This window comes from Arachis ipaensis, chromosome B1 (genome assembly GCF_059453495.1).
Source record: "Arachis ipaensis isolate K30076 ecotype BB chromosome B1, ASM5945349v1, whole genome shotgun sequence".
Classification (NCBI taxonomy): domain Eukaryota; kingdom Viridiplantae; phylum Streptophyta; class Magnoliopsida; order Fabales; family Fabaceae; genus Arachis; species Arachis ipaensis.
The window spans coordinates 130,963,538-130,970,689 of NC_142436.1; the positions used below are offsets into that span (position 1 = coordinate 130,963,538).

General features: G+C 35.8%; 1 non-coding gene across 1 annotated transcript; it reads left to right on the forward strand.

Annotated features, from left to right (window-relative positions):
• Nucleotides 1-300: 300 nt before the first annotated feature.
• LOC148578385 (small nucleolar RNA R71) lies at nt 301-404 on the forward strand. Its single transcript, XR_015903579.1, has one exon. It is a non-coding gene; the product is annotated as a small nucleolar RNA R71 (small nucleolar RNA).
• The last annotated feature ends 6,748 nt before the right edge of the window (nt 405-7,152 follow it).

Sequence of the window (7,152 nt, forward strand, 5' to 3'; positions counted from 1 at the left end):
GTCCCACTCAAGTGCTGAGAGATTATATTGATTTGTTGGGACATGAGCTTGTTTTGAGCCAAGATGGTGTCTAAGGTGTCTACTTCCAGGGCACCTCTCTTCTGAGTTGCCCCATTATTCACAGGGCTTCTCTCAGAAATGTATATATACTGGTTGCTGACAACCATGTCAATAAGCTCTTGTGCCTCTTCAGGCATTTTCTTCAAGTTGAGTGATCCACCTACAGAATGCTCTAATGTCATCTTAGACATCTCAGATAGGCTATCATAGAAGATATCCAACATGGTCCAATCTGAGATCATGTCAGGAGGACATCTCCTGATCAGTTGCTTGTATCTTTCCCAAGCTTCATAGATGGATTCTCCCTCTTTTTGTCTGAAGGTTTGTACTTCTATCCTGAGCTTGCTCAGCTTCTGAGGTGGAAAGAACTTGGTCAAGAATTCATTGACCACCTTCTCCTAACTATCTAGGCTTTTCTTAGGCTGAGAATCCAGCCATAGCCTTGCTCTGTCTCTTACAGCAAAGGGGAAGAGCATGAGCTTGTAGACTTCTGGATTTACTCCATTAGTCTTAACAATGTCACATATTTGTAGAAAGTCAGATATGAATTTGTTTGGATCTTCCTGTGGAAGTTCAAGAAACTGGCAGTTCTGTTGAACTAGAGTGACTAGTTGAGGCTTCAACTCAAAGTTGTTTGCACCAATGGCAGGAATGGAGATACTGCGCCCAGGAAATAAGAATTGGGTGCAGTGTAAGATCCTAAGACCTTTCTTGCGTATCCCCCATTATCTGGGTTAGCTACCATTGTTGTTTCTTCAGCTTCTTGTTCTAGGGCTCCTGTGAGATTCCTTACTACTCTGCTAGCCTGAGCTTGTAGCAGACGCCTTCTTAGAGTCCTTTCAGGTTCAGGATCCGGATCAAAGAGAGGTTCTTTATCCCTACTCCTGTTCATAAACAAGAAGAAAGAAACCAAAAAGAGAAAGATAAAGGAGTGTTTATGTCAGAGTACAGAGGTCCTTGTGAGAGAGTTAGAAGAAGAGAAAAGAAAAGAAAGATGTCTTTTAAAAAATAAATTTTCAAAAATAAGGAGAGAAGGAAGAAGAAAGTTTTCGAAAAAAAAAGAGAGTGAAAGAAGAAGAATATTTTCGAAAATAGGAGAGAGAAAGAAGAATTAGAAAGAATCAAACTTTTAAAATTAAAATGAAACAAACAAGTAACTAATTAAGACGAATTAAAAATAAAAAGATTTGATTTTTGAAAATATTTGAGATTTTAAAAAGTAAAAAGTTAGAAATGAGTCTTTGAAATTAAAAAATGAAAAAGAGAACGTTAAAAGAGAGAAACAAGATAAGATTTTGAAATTTAAGATAAGAGTTTTGATTTTAAAAAGTTTTGAAATTAAAGAGAGAAAGTCAAAGAAAGATTTTAAATTTAAAAATTTGAAAAAGTCTAGAGGAAGAGAAACAAGATAAGATAAGATTTTTAAAAAAATTAAAAGATTTTAAAATTCAAATTAAAAAAAGACAAGATAAGATAACTTTTGAAATTTAAAGGGAAAGATAAGATAAAGATTTAAAGACAAAAAAGGTAAACCAGAAAATTAAATGAAAAAATTACTAATTTTAAAATTTGAAATCAAATTTAAAAATTTTAAAAAATATTGTTATTTATATAGTTTTTTTTCGAAAAGTTTAAAAACCAAAAAGAAAAGACAAACATAAGACGGACACCAAACTTAAAAATTTTAAAATTAAAGACTTTAATTTTCGAAAATTAAAGAGGAAAAATACTAAAAGACACCAAACATAAAAATTTTGAAATTAAACAAAGAAAAACACAAAGAAAATTTCGAACACCAAGAGAGAAAAACAAGAACAATTTTCAAAAACTAAAGAAAAGAAACAAAAACAAAAGGGACATTAAACTTAAAAATTGACACAAGACTCAAATAAACGAAAAAGATAACCAAAGATGAAAATATTTTTTGAAAAATTTTGAAAAAGAAAATAAGAAACACAATTAAAAGAAAAATAGTAAAAAGTACCTGATCTAAGGAGCAAGACAACCGTTAGTTTATCAATCTCGAACAATCCTCGACAACGGTACCAAAAACTTGGTGCGTGAACTTGTGACTTGCAGAACTGAATTGGCAGGTGCACTAGGTCGTCCAAGTAATACCTCAAGTGAGTGAGGGTCAAATCCCACGAGGATTGCTGGATTGAGCAAGATGTGGTTATCCTACAGATCTTAGTGAGTAAAATAGAAAGATAGTTGTTGTTTGTGTAGGCAGATAGACAAGCAATAACAAAAGCAATAAAGAATTAAAGTAAAGACAGTAGTGAGAAATCAGTTAAGGCTTTAGAGATGCTTCTTCTTCTGGATTAACATGTCATACTAACTACTCTAATGATGAATGATTCCTTCAATGGCAAGGCTGTAAGTGATTAAACCATTGGTCGTGGTCATTAATCTCCTTAGATCCAAACCAAACACTCGAACAGGCTAGATCAATTTGGGAGAGGGTGAAGCGCGTGCAATTCAATCTCTTGATGATCCTACTCAAAATGCCACAGACAAGGTCAGATCTTCCTAATCAAGGAATTACGCTATATGATTCTATCCCTTAGAGCCAAAGGAACCTCAATTACCCCTGACTAACGAGGTTTTATGTCACATACCCCAATTAGCCCAGATAGCTTGTTGGAACCTGTGATGCATTCTCAAGCTGTAGCTCAATACTATCCGGGTCAGGACTCGTAAGGAGCTCATGTAGAATCGAGATTCATAAGGATGAAGAACGGCAATGCATAGAATAGAATCAAACATAGATTGAATTAGAAAAGTAATTGCATTAATCCATAGGAATTAGTAGAGCTCCTAACCTTAACCTAGGAGGTTTAGTTGCTCATACTATACAGAGAATAATGTATAAAGTTTGAATGTGGTGGTCAAGATCCTAAAAAATGGTGATCTTCCCTTATTTATACTAATGACTAAACTTAAAAAGAAACTAATAATAATTAGAAATTACAATAATGAAATAAGCTAAGCTAAAGGTGTGAAAATCCACTTCCAGGCCCACTTGGTGAGTGTTTGGGTTGAGCTTGGTGTCCAAATTGAGTGAGTGGATGTTAGACGCCCACTAAGGGGTGTGAGTGTGCTGCCTTGCTCCCTTTGTGGTGTTGAACGCTAGTTTTGGATGTTCAACGCTGGGCTCTGTCCTCTTGGGGCGTTAAACGCCAGAAAGGGGGTAGTTTGGGCGTTTAATGTTCGTTTTGGGCTTTTATTTCCAAATCAAAGTATAGACTATTATATATGTCTGGAAAGCTCTTGAAGTTATCTTTCCAACACCATTAAGTGCTCGTCAATTAGATCTCTATAGCTCCATAAATGTTCGTTTGAATGCATGGAGGTCAGGATCTGACAGCATCTGTTGTCCTTTCTTTGCCTCTGAATCAGATTTTGCCAAATTCACCCAAAAATCACCTAAAATCATAAGAAAAACACAAAAGCTCAAAGTAGTATAAAAAAAAGTGAATTTTGCATTAAAACCTACCAAAACATAATAAAACTTAACAAAATATGCTAAAAACACTAGGAAAACAATGCCAAAAAGCGTATAAAATATTCGCTCATCAAGCATTTTGAATCTCTCAAGTTGCACTCCATTGCCTTCATAAGAGCCTGGCAAAACTGGTGCCCAGTTCCCAATTGCGCCTCTGCTGTCTGTCCTCGAATCATAAATAGCTCTGCAAGCCTCCCGTATGTGGACTTCACCAATGCAGTGACGGGTAGATTCCGTGTACCCTTCAATTCAGATTAACACACTCAGATATGTTCGTCGTCATTTGGCCAAACTGTATGCCGCCATCCTGGTGCTGGATCCACTTATCGTACTCCATTCTGTTCCTCTAATCACATATGGCCATATTTTCAGTCCTCATAATATCAAACCAATAGTCAAACTCTGTCTTAATCTTTGCATAAGCAGCATTCACAAGTAGCTGTCTCGCATCCTGACCCTTGAAACTGAGGGAGAAATTAGCTGCAACCTGACGAATGCAAAATGCTTAATATGCATGAGGTGGTAGCCAACCGCTCTTAGATGCCTCCAGTGCAGCCTTAATGCCATTGTGCCTGTCAGAGATCACTAGAATACCTTCTTGCGGAGTCACATGTTGACGCAAGTTGGATAGGAAAAAGTCCCACAACTCCACATTTTCTCCTTCCACAAGTGCAAAGGCAATGGGCAAGATATTCGAGTTATTGTCTTGCACGATAGCCAGAAGCAAAGTACTATTGTACTTCCCATACAAATGACTACCATCAATGCTGACCAGTGGCTTGCAATGTTGAAATACCTCAATGCATGGAGGAAATGACCAAAAAAGACGATGAAAGTACACGGTAGATTCATCAACCTGATTACCAACTCGGACCGGAGAAGTCTTCAACAATGCCATGATTCCATCCATGGTGGACTGTGGTGCAAAATTTATAACCTACAAACTAACCGGCAAGTGCACCGGGTCGTAACAAGTAATACCTCAGGTGAGTGAGGGTCGATCCCACGAGGATTAATGGATCAAGCAACAATAGTCAATTGATTATTCTAGTCAGACAATCAAAATTTAGGGTTTCAATAACAAATAACATAAAAATAGAAAATTAAATAAGAGCAAACTAAAACTGGTTAAGAAAATAATATGATAAAAATAGTTAAGGAGTCAGAGATATTTAAATTTCCGGATTAATATTCAATGTTAACTACCTTGATCATGCAAAGATTATGTTCATGGTAAACTATATGTGACTAAACCCTAATTCTTTAGACCTTTTTAGTCTCCTCTAACCTTCATCAATTGCAAATTCCATGGTCACTTGATTCCAATTAGAGGGTTAAGTTCAAAACTAGTTTATGAGCCACACAAAACCTAGAAACCCAAAAATAAGACGATTATATGTCACATATCGCGTTAAATCCAGTTGTGAGGAATAGATTTCAAGATGTGATTCTAATGATATAACTTTCCAAGATTCAAATAAAATTCAAGTTGAATTACAGTTATTTCCCAATAATCACTAATTCTTAGGATGAAGAACGAAACCAATTCTTAAACAATAATCAAAACATTAATCAAGAGTAGAAGAACAAATAATTATTAATCCATCAAAGTAAATAGAGTTCCTAACCTTAACAGTGGAGATTTAGTTCCTCATAGAGAAAATAGACCCTAGTAGAGAAAAGTATGAAAGTGTGAAATGAAAATTAGAAGATTAGGAGAGGAAGAAGAAGAGAAACCCTAGGTCAAGATCTCTTCTCCTTTTATATCTAATCCTAATTAATGAAAAATATATTTTCTAAATCTAAATAATATCTTTTTCTATTGTAAAATAAAACAAAGTTTAATCAAAATAAATAAAATTGATCTCGTGCTGCTCCTTGGACGAATGGGGACCACCTTAGGATTAGTTATGGCGACAAACTTAGGCTGGGCCAAGTTTGGCGCCACCATGCCCTTATAAAATCTAGCAATTACAGTGATCATGAAGTCAAACTTAGGAAATTCCAAGTTTGACTTCGCTTCAACGCCATGAAATTCCTGGAGGTGAGTGATCATGAAGCCAAACTTGGAACATTCCAAGTTTGCCTTGATGCAGTGATTCTTGAGTCGCGTGAGTGTGGTGCCAAAATTGGAAAATTCCAAGTTTGGCTTCACTGAGACTGAATGCAATGGGAGATTATAGTGCTCCTAGTGCCAAACTTGGATTCTCCAAGTTTGGCGCCACCTCCTTGGGTTTGTGGTGGCTCCGTTTCTTCACGTAAACTCTGTCAAATTCGTCCAAAATGCTACCTAAAATAAACCAAATTGCACACAATTCAAAGTAGCATTCATAGTGGCTAAAAAGTATTTAAATCTTGATTAAACTTACAAATTTAAATGCAAATTTACTAGGAAAAGATAGGAAAGATGCTCACGCGTCACAACACCAAACCTGAATTGTTGCTTGTGCTCAAGCAATCAAAGCTAATATAAACTTAGGATGTGAATTTGCATGAGGAGTGAGTACTCAATTAAGCTCCTCTCTTTTCTCAAAGTGGGGTTTCTAACATTGAAACTGTGAATAGTTTTGGCATCTCACTATCACTTGAATCTTTAGGAATGTCATTGTCATTCAAAATTAGAATCCAGATAATATTATGAATTCTCTGCCCTTTTTACTTTGGATGAATCCTTGAACACATCAAATTTTCTTTCATTCTCTTTTCTTTGGTGCTTTGCACCTTGAGCCTAGCCGTGACTTTAAATATTTTGTCTCAAGTGTTACTTCACACAAAAACACCACAAGCACTTAACTAGGGAACTCTCTTGAGTTATGACTTTTTCTTTTAATTACTCCCAGACAGTGGTGCTCAAAGCCTTTGGCATACTCTGTTAAATGCACTTCATCTCAACTCTTAGTGCTCTGTCTCAAGGGTTACTTGACACATTCACACCACAAGCATATGGCTAGGAAAACAACTCTTTGAGCTTTTAATCATGTTTGACCTTCCTAGCCATTGATGCTCAGAGTCTTGGATCTTGCTTTTCTTTATTTTCTTTTTGCTATTTCTTTTGCTTCAAGGATTAAGCTTTTGTTAAATTCAGAGAATTCATAATAGTTCTCTAAATTTCTGTTCTTCATGCATCAATATCCTTTGACTCAAATTCAAATATGCACTGTTCATATCATGCATTCAGAATCATAGATAATACCACCACATTTAAGTAAATAAGACTACTCTTAAACATAACTCAATTTCTCATGCAATACATCTGTTCTTTTCTTTTTCTTTTTAGATTCAAGCTCAGTGAGCGGTACATTAGGCATCTTTTTTTTCAAACTAAAAATAAACAACAGAATTAAAAATAACAGAATTAAACTGGAATCTAGGAATTGAAATTACTAAAGATCATGCAGACATGATGTTGCATAAACTTGTTATGCTACGATTTAGGAAATTGCACGATCGGCAAAATTCCTTCCGGCAAGTGCACCGGTTATCGTCAAGTAAAAACTCACAATAGAGTGAGGTCGAATCCCACAAGGATTGGTTGAGTGAGCAATTCGGATTAGAAGTATGTTCTAGTTGAGCGGAATCAAGATTTA